This window comes from Triticum dicoccoides, chromosome 5A (assembly GCF_002162155.2).
Source record: "Triticum dicoccoides isolate Atlit2015 ecotype Zavitan chromosome 5A, WEW_v2.0, whole genome shotgun sequence".
NCBI classification, from domain to species: domain Eukaryota; kingdom Viridiplantae; phylum Streptophyta; class Magnoliopsida; order Poales; family Poaceae; genus Triticum; species Triticum dicoccoides.
The window spans coordinates 333,051,250-333,059,641 of record NC_041388.1 but is presented as its reverse complement, the minus strand read 5'-3'; positions in this window follow the sequence as shown (position 1 = coordinate 333,059,641).

Here is an 8,392-nt window from a genome sequence, read left to right as displayed (position 1 = left end):
GACTGGTCGCCGGCGGTGGTGGGGTGGTGGCGTGGGGATCGCCAGAGAAAAAGCTCGGCACGGGGGGGGGGAGATGGATGGCCGGGGCGGCAACGGACCGGCGGTGGGGAGTGTTTTCAGGGTGGGCGGAGCGGCGCACCGCCGACCGCAGGCGGCGGAGGGGCGGCTGTTTGGCCGGTGGTGGCTAGCGGCTCAGGGGGTGGAGGTTAAAGATGAACTGCAGGCCCTTGATTTCGTATCCAACGGTTGCAAAATCGACTGACCAGAGATGAAGAAGTCAGTCGACTGACGTGTAGCCTCACCTCTAGTGCATTCAGTTTCGGCAGTTAAATTCAGTTTCTACAGCAAAATTCAATTTCGAAACTTAAGTTTAGTTTCGACAGTTAAATTTAGTTTCGACAGTTAAGTTCAGAGATGGGCGGCTGATGTATTTTACATCTAGCACTTTGTGGTTATGTATTTTACGTCATCTATTAGAGATTCTATTAGAATTCCACTCAGGTTAACGTTGTCTCTCTTATCCTGCTTCAGCCTCGACATCATACAACTCACCGGAGCTGCTCCAATGACGAAACCCTCCATCACAGCGGAGCAGTATCTCGGGCTCCATCTCCAGATGCCTAAGATCTTCTTCCCCTCCTCCGACAGCCAAGTCAGCCAGAGCATCCTCACCGGCCAACCCAATCACGCTGAGATGGACATGGCTTCGCCAAAGAGGTTGTACACTTGTTGCATCTATTTTTTACTCTACATGTTATATATATTTTCCATTGAGCACATGGAGTAACGGGAAATATGATTATTTTATCCTACTATATGACAAGCAGTGAGGTACTAGGAAACTTAGCTATCCGTGATGGACTCTCTTGAACTCCATCATTATTTATCTATGCGCGTTTGAGCTGTGCATTTGTCGATGGCCCTGGGAGCTGAGGTAGTAGGGCAGTGGCCTGGATCCAAAGTAATAGAAGTAGCACAAAAACATTTTTTAGTGTAGGTTTTTCCTTGCTCAAGCTTGCATACTAGAATCACCAGTGCTTGAAAGGAAAAGTGAATGAAAAACATAGGAATTGGAAAGTTTCCTATGGTACTACTTTTCATGAATTTGATGCAAAGGAATGGAGCAAAGGAAAACTGTAGGATTTGTTCCTTTAGTGTCTCCTTGAAACAAAAACCATAGGAATTTTAATTTCCACTTGTCCTCCTTTTCAAATTCCTATTCATGAAAGATAGGACTAAGAGATAGTTGCATAATAGCATTATAATCGTACATTTTCTTGTGGTTTGACTTAATCTCACCTTGCTTCTTTGCATCATGTGTTCTTCCAATTCTTGTGAACCAAACACCCAGATTGGCAGAAATCCTGTGTTTTTAAATTCTCTCTTTTGCACGTGCATTCCTATCCTATTCCTGTCTATTTCATATCCCTGCATTGTTAGAATCCTCAAATTCAAACAAGCCCTTACACAATTACTTCTGTTACAGATATGTGTCAAAGAAAACCTTGTGTGGTTTGTCCTGCTCCTGCAGTGTTGTGTTCTACCCCAGCTCAGCTGCTCCAACGATGGAAGGGTTCACCACAGCAGGGATCCGCGCTCCAGACTGTCTTTCGCCGCCTCAGATCTTCTTCCCCGCCGTCGGCAGCCACAAAAACTCCATTACCATCATCAACTGAGCAGATGACCTTGAGGACTACACGGGTCCGCAAGAGAGGTCGCACTCTTCTGTGTCTGCTTACGTTATGCATCGCTTAATATGATGACATGCTACTTTATCATCGTGTTCACCTATTAGACTCCAAGTCAGGTCCAAACTTATGCTGAAACTTGAGTTCTTAAATGGTTGTGGGGTACATATTGGGGCAGCAATCAGTACTATCTGTCTACTATCTGGTTAATCTTGGGTGTCTACTATGAGTTTCATGTTGGGTGCAAACAAACATTAAAGGAGCCATTATCTGTATTTTTAACTAAAGCTTTTATCTGTCTGCTATCATTGATTTTGGGTCTATCCACAGTTTGCTACCATCACTCTGGATTTGTGCATGCACTCCTTACATAATCTCACTATGTTCTATTCCTATGCATGCCAGTTATTGTACACAATGGAACTGAACATGTAGAGCAAAAGAGATGAGCCTCGCATGGCAATAAAATTTCATGCAGACATCGCTCCATGGTGGGCGCAAAGGCAGCCCCCCTCCACCCATTTCGGATCGTAATCAAGAGGAAGATAACTGTTCTGAGGGGGATTCAGAAGCAGAAGACCACTCCTATTTACCCATGAGGTCTTCGCTCTAACTTGGCATGCTGATGTTGGTAATATCATGCACATGATGCCTTGCATTGCTTACTGTATACATCAAAGATGTCATCTACTTAGTTTAGACATGCTTTGTGTCAATGCCATCTGTTTAGTTTCTTTATCGTATAGCTGAATCATGCAATGCCATCTTGTTTATCCAGGCATCATATATGTGAATTTTGCAATGCCACCCTGGTTAACAAGTCATATTATATGTGAATTATATCATGAGATCATTTTTTTATTACATGTTATATTTGTCAACAATTTTAGTACATTCAATTACTCTTCCTTTTCAACAGCCATTCGGCATGGTCATGCAAAAATCTGGAGTGGAAACAAGGTCTTCAGAGCAGAAAATGCTATCTGACGAAGCGCGTGTCTTGCTGGTTACAGATAGCTCCTCAAAGGAGGATTCAGAGACAGATGGCCAGTCCTATCCCCCCCCCCCCCGAGGTGCATGCTCTAACTTGGCAAGGTTATGTTGCTCATATCATGTGTATGGTATCTTGCATTGCTATGTCATTTGCTTAGTTTAGACATGCTTTGTGTGAATGCCACCTGTTTAGTGTCTAATTACCATATATGTGAATTATGCAATGTCATCTTGTTGCAAGACATTATATATGTGAATTATGCAATGCTATCTTGTTGCAAGGCATTATATATGTGAATTATGCAATGCCATGCTGTTTAGCCAAGCGTCATATATGTGAACTATATCATGCTGTCCTTTTTTGTATTTCTTATTGCTTTTGTCGATAATGTTTGTATATTCAACTGCTCTTCCTATGCATCAGCCATTTGAATTGGTGATGGAGAAATATGGAGTGAAAACAAGATCTTCAGAGTAAACAATGCTACCTGCTGAAGCAGATATCTTGCTGGTTACAGATAGCTCTTCAGAGGAGGATTCAGAGGCAGATGACCAGTCCTATTATCCCCCTGAGGTGTATGCTCAAACTTGGCAGGGTTATATTACTCATATCATGCATATGTTGTGTTGCAATGCTTAGTTTTTACATCATATACATGATATTGAATGCCATCTCCTTAGTTGACACATCATATATGTGATTGCCCTCTGCTCACTTCCATAGTATATAAATCATATATTTGAATTATATCATGCCATGGTGTTTACATAGATAGCATGTATCTGAATTATGGCATGCCAACCCATTTTCTAAAGACATAATATAGTTATATCATCTCATCCTCTTTACATAGTCATCATATTTTGAATTATGTCATTCTATCCGTGAATTATATCATGCCATCATGTTTCCATCCACGGCATGTTTGTGATTTATGGCATGCTAACCACTTTAATAGACACATCGTATAGTTATATCATGTCATCATGTTTACATAGCATCATATTTTAAAGTATGTCATTCTATCATGTTTAGTTAGCCATCATACATGTGAAATTGTGTCATGCTGTCCTGTTTAATTAGCCATCATATATGTGAAATTATGTCCTGCTATTCTGTTTGGTTAGACCACATAAATGTGAATTATTTCATGCTTTGGTTTCTTCCCTACTATCCATTGCACCTGTCTATCTTACAACGTCTGTACATTCAATTACTTTTCTTGTTTATCAGCCATTTTAATTGGAGGGGGTGATGGAAGTATCTGTGGGAGTAAAAACACGGTCTTCAGAAAAGATCGTGCTACCTGTCGATGGAAATAGAACCACGATTGTACTTTCCCAAGAACCATCCCCACCACACATAACCCAGACTCACGCAGATTGTACCCCTACCCAGTTGGACAGAGAACCAGCTACACCCCTTCTAACCCCAACACCAGCAGATAGTAACCCAGTTCCCGTTGACACAGCACCGTCTCCACCACAGAGCACCCAAACACGAGCAGTTAGTAAGGCAAATGCAGTGCCCAAAGCATGAGGACCACCACTCCGAACCCCAAGTCAACGCTTAAAGCAGAAGAAGAATTGTTCTTAGGTCAGGTTATGTAGCTATGGTTCATACTACTTTGCTCTTGCATCATTGTATTTACTCATACCAACTAATTTCAAATTTGAAGGATGCAATTAAAACTCTAGTGGCGCAACAGGTGTGTTTTAAACCTGTTTCTATAACGTGTTTGCTGTTGTAACTTGCTCTATATTGATTTCAATTTCAATTGAATGAACAGTTATGTTCTCATGGCATGCACATTACAAGTGTTGTTATTGTTGTGTAGTTTCCCACACTTATATTCTATCTATGTTTCTTTGTCTTAAATAGATATGATTCGAACTATATCTATCTTGATTTGGCAACATAAACTAGAATGATATAGACCATACAGTGACCATACTACATAGATATATGTTTGTTTCATGTTGTTATCATGTCCACCTTACTACTGAACTGGTTTACCAAAATGAGTTTCATATACTACATTGTAAACCTGTGATGTGTTTGTTTGTTTCTCTTTTAGAACGCGGATAAAATATTGGAGAAGAGTACCCCCATTATGCAGTGGTAAAGGAAGTAATGCAGATAAGGTTCAAGATAGTGAGACATCCATGTTGGTATCCAAGAAAGCTGATAAAAACTATATTAAAGACACTGAGACAACCCCAAAGTCTTGTCTTGATGTAGTGTTCGAGTTAATGGCTACTACTGCTGGCACTAGCTCTTCAAACTCGATGCCTAAATCAGTTCGACTTCTTGAGTCTCAACTTCAAGTTGAAAGACATCGATCAGATGTTATGCGATAGGAAGCCGAAGGACTCAGGAAGTCCCTGCAGAATTCAAATGCATACTTTTTGGTGCAACGGCAAGTGTTGGAGGATTTAAGCGCCAAACAAGAGAAAGTTAATAAGCTTGCTAAGCATCTTGCCAGCATTATGGGTACCCAGGATATAGTTTCTTAAGCTCTTCTGAGGTGGTTTTAGTTCTGGACTTGTTTTGTTGCGGTGTTTATATGCTGCTTTGTTCCCTATATTTGCACTGGTGGCGAACTTTGATGCCCAGTGGATGTAATATGTGTAATAGCCATGATAGCCTAGCATAAGTTGCTTGCTAATTTATTTCCTTATTGTCTTGTTTATTTGTTTTCTTGTAGTCAGTAGAGTTCTTTTTTCGTGGTTTGCTAGTGGCCGCAATAACCTATTTTTTAAAACTAGGTCACAATAACCATGGGCTACATATTTACTGTAGTTAACATGGGCCTCCTATGGGTCGTAGAAATAATGGGCCTTCTACGGGGCGTAGAAACAATGGGCCTTATACGGGCTGTAGACACAATGGGCCTTCTACGGGCCTTATCATCAATGGGCCTTCTCCGGGCCGTATGATCGGTTGGCCAAACATGGGCCAATAACAGACCACATTATGGCCGTAAATGGGCTAGAGTTGAAATCGTCCGTTCATGGGCCGACCATAACGGGCCGTCGTTAATCGACCGTATTTGATGACGCTATGAAAACTGCCCAACGTATTAACGGGCCACAAACGGGCCGACTGTAACCACGGGCTGAATTTGGCCCACAAGCAGAAAATGACAGTAACGGGCCATGAGTAAACGCATGCTGGAAATGAGCCCAAGAATAAATGGGCCCTGAGAAGGCCGAAAGATAACATGGGCTGGAAACGGCCCAACGGAATAATGGGCCGTTAATGGGTATAAAGTGATACACTATTCATTACGAGCCAGTTTCACCATGTGCCGTTAATGGGTCAAGGGTTACTAGGGGCCTCATATGGGCCGAAAGACGGCATGGGCCATACATGGGCCAGAAGTTAAAATGGGCTGCAATTATATTGGACGGCCTAGATGATGCTATTGGGCCTAATTCGGATAGGCCGTAAACGGGCCCTGGGTTAGCGGGCTGTAAATGAGCTATATGCGAACAGGCCGTTAATAGGCTTGCCGTGGGTCGGCCCGCCACCTTTTGACCAAGTCAAACGGGTCGGCCTTTTCACAGGAATGGGCCTCTGTTGGGTCGTGCCACGTGTTGACTTATCATAGGTGCTTTGGGTCCAATGAGTGGATGACATCTGTCCCAACGGTGAGCAGACACGTGTTTCCTCTAGCCAATGATGATTTTACACGTGGAAAATCTCCATTGGTCGGGGCAGTTAACGGGTTATCCGATCCAAAACCGGACCCGATAGCTTAACGGCATTCCGTTACGGTGGATGCCACATGTCGGTCACCCTTGATGAAAGCACTTCTGTGATGTGCGATTTATCGTCATCGAAGTGGACACTTCCGTGATGATAATTTTGGTAATGCCATGGAACACTTCTACGACAGCACAAGTATGACTATCTTGATTCTGTCATAAATTTTTCATGGATGTACATGCATGACACAAAACGTGACCTACTATGACAAACACGTATCATCACGGAAGTATATTTTTTTTAGTGATCTTCCATGCTAAGCACGCTAGTGGCGGTTCCCAAGCGATAAAAGTAAAGGTTTACTCCCCCTCCACAAAAACCACAACGGTGATTTATCAAGTTTGTTGTTTTAACCTTCTTTAAGGACCGACCGTAGTCAAATTTGATTCAACTAAAGTAGGAGAAACAGACACCCGCCAGCCACCTTTTATGCAAAACTAGTTGTATGTCAGTCGGTGGAACCGGTCTCATGTGCGTGGACATGTAAGGTTGATTTGGGCCACTTCATCCCACAATACCGCCGAATCAAAATAAGACGTTGGTGGTAAGAAATATGCCCTAGAGGCAATAATAAAGTTGTTATTTTATATTTCTTTATTCATGATAAAGGTTTATTATTCATGCCATAAATATAAAAAAATACCATGTCCCTAGTGGGCCTCCACTTGACTAGCTCGTTGATCAAAGATGTTTAGGGTTTCCTAACCATGGACAAGAGTTGTTGAGGGAGTCCTGGATTGGGGGGTCTCCGGACAGCCGGACTATGTCCTTTGGCCAGAATATTGGACTATGAAGATACAAGATTGAAGACTTCGTTTCGTGTCCGGATGGGACTCTACTTGGCATGGAAGGCAAGCTAGGCAATACGGATATGGATATCCCCTCCTTTGTAACCGACCTTGTGTAACCCTAGCCCCCTCCGGTGTCTATATAAACCGGAGGGTTTTAGTCCGTAGGACAACATACAATCATACCATAGGCTAGCTTCTAGGGTTTAGCTTCTCCGATCTCGTGGTAGATCAACTCTTGTAATACTCATATCATCAAGAATAAATCAAGCAGGACGTAGGGTTTTACCTCCATCAAGAGGGCCCGAACCTGCGTAAAACATTGTGTCCCCTGCCTCCTGTTACCATCCGCCTTAGACGCACAGTTCAGGACCCCCTACCCGAGATCCGCCGGTTTTGACACCGACATTGGTGCTTTCATTGAGAGTTCCTCTGTGACGTCACCGTAAGGAAGGATGCCTCATCTCGTTGTTAAAAACAACATTACCGCCGGGGGAGCCCTGGCTATCGGCCAAACTCTCCGGCTAGGCAGTTTCGTCATGACCGCCTGTTCGGCTGCTGCACCGACGATGACTTCTCGGGTCATCGAAAACAGCCTCCACGTTGGCTCGGAATTCGCCGAGTAGATAGATCCAATGGAGCTCTCTTCCCTAAACGAGCTCTTGGATCACATTGCCGCCTTGGGAGTCGCTAAGGACTATGATCGGATTGGGCTTAAACCCGATCAAAGGGAGATTAACTCTCCACCGGTCACCCATCATGTTGCGGTGGTGGAGGAACAATGCAGTGATTCTTCCTCTATCTCGAGGACTAACTATGTCCGAATTCCCGAGCTCTCTGAGCCGGATACCCGTTTACGGGAGGACATCACCCAAACCCTGAACCTAGAGTCAGGCAGCGGGCCAGACTCATCGGGCAACATACCGGAATCCGAACTTCCAACATCGGAAACTCCTCGGCCCCAGGGTCTCAGATCGGGTAGGGGTTCAGACTCAAATCTACCCACCCACCCAGACATAAACGATCTTTCCCACATTAGGCAAGAGCCCCACGAAACAGTACATCATTATTGGGCTAGATTCCTCCTTGTGATGAACAAGGTTAAGGATTGACGCGAGGAAGACGCAGTCTCACTTTTCTGCAATGACTGC